Raw genomic sequence first — 1,896 nt, 5'->3', positions numbered from 1 at the left:
AACAGGACCCCTAAGAGAGTATTATTTAAGTCTGGACCAGAGAGAAGAACATAATTCAGAGAGATGCCTTGTTTTTGTGCAATGGAGTTGAAGACAACTCTGATCTGACCAGGATTCTGCGGGTGATGCACCCCAAAAATAGATAAATACCAGCACTCCTGGCCTTCTTGCAGGGGAGGGGCTACCTCAAGTGAGTCTTCATCTCAGGCTTCGTCTCCAGTGTACGCAGAAAAGAGGTTTGGCGTGTCAATGCCTGTCCGGTTATGGCGCCTGTGGAGTAGATGTGCGCCCGGTTCTCTCCCGTAAACTTTTCAGTTTTGTCTTATAAACCTCAGTGCTTTTGTTAGCATCTGACAGTTTTTGTTTACCGTTTTGGGACATCAATCGCTTTTGAAATGTCCAAAGGAAGGGGCAAACAGGTCGATAAATACCGCAAAGGCACTCTCTCGCCAAGTGCTAGCATTATGCTAGCCGAGATCACTGCTTTACATGATGATCTTAGAGCCTCAATCACCGCAGACTTCAAAGCATCTTTCGAAAGTTTTACAGCCAAACTAGATAGCATTCAATCCACAGTGGCTGACCATGATCTGCGCATCGGTAATCTCGAGTCCGGCATTCCAGAGATTAGTCAGCAGCTTGAACAACTCGGAGTAGGGCTGTGCAAATAATCGAATGCCATGATCATGCGCATCTCATCAGTAAAGCCAGTTCTGTGATTTAGTAGTAAATCTCCATCACCTGCTTAGTTAGCCGTAGTTCAATGACAAGCTACGCAATATCGCGTTCATTATCGCCGATGTATCGCCAGCGATAATGAATGTGATATTTCGTCGCTTGTCAGTGAACTACGGCTCTGTGTAGTAAATGCTACTCCATTTGAAAGCAGGTGATGGAGATTTACTACTAATCACAGAACCAGCTTTACTGACGAGATGCGCATGATCATCGCATTCGATTATTTGCACAGCCCTAACTCGAAGCTACATGTTCGTCGCTCCAGAAAGATAATGAGTGGCTTAAGGCTAAAGACTCAGATCTTGAGAGCCGCAGCCGACGCCAAAATATTAGAATTCTGGGCTTACAAGAGTCAATCGAAGGGCCGCGTCTGACAGCTTTTTTCTCTCAGCTTCTGGTCGATGTCCTTGGTTCCCAGGTTTTAACCTCCCCGCCTGAGCTGGACAGAGCTCATCGTAGCCTCGCACCTAAACCCGCGCCAGGGCAGAGACCACGACCCATCATTCTGCAATTCCATCACCTTCAAGTGAAGGACTTGGTCATCCGTGAATCTCGCAAAAAGGGTGAGCTGCTGTATGATGGCCATAAGATTTGTATCTTTGAGGATTACTGCCCTGAGGTTTTAAAGCTTCACGCCGAGTATAAAGATGTGATGTCGTCACTCTACAAATGCAGACTCAAGCCTGCGCTTCTCTGCCCTGCTAGATTGCGAATCACGCTTCCAAACGGTGAGAAGAAATGGTTGGATTTTCTTTCCAAAGCCACTGACTTCATCCAGAGTTCGGTCTAGATGTAAGTGCAGTGGACTTGATTCTACAATGAGCAGCCTTGAATATTTTGGCCTTATTGTTCTATAGTATATGAAGGATATCCTGGGCTGTTGGCCCTGCAGATTTAAGACCTGACTGTTCGCTGAATCTGACAAATGTGCCTTTATTTATCTATTTGGACATTTTTTCACAGTTGTCATGTTGTTGCTGTTTTTTTTCTTCTTCTTTTTTTCTTCTTTTTCGTGGCTATAAATTATGTGTACATGGATTTTAGTTTGGATGTACAATAAGCTCAGTCAGGTTTTATTATGCTGTGAGCTTGAGTCTTTTTTATTCTTTGGCCTCCTGACCTGGGTGGTGAATTCTACATTGGACTGTATCTTAAATT

General features: G+C 44.6%; 1 pseudogene; it reads left to right on the top strand.

Moving 5' to 3' along the window:
- Nucleotides 1-395: 395 nt before the first annotated feature.
- LOC107745136 (uncharacterized) lies at nt 396-1,528 on the top strand (annotated as a pseudogene).
- The last annotated feature ends 368 nt before the right edge of the window (nt 1,529-1,896 follow it).

Source organism: Sinocyclocheilus rhinocerous, unplaced genomic scaffold (genome assembly GCF_001515625.1).
Source record: "Sinocyclocheilus rhinocerous isolate Xijiao unplaced genomic scaffold, SAMN03320098_v1.1 scaffold1279, whole genome shotgun sequence".
NCBI lineage: Eukaryota > Metazoa > Chordata > Actinopteri > Cypriniformes > Cyprinidae > Sinocyclocheilus > Sinocyclocheilus rhinocerous.
This window is presented reverse-complemented; position numbering and strand designations above follow the sequence as displayed.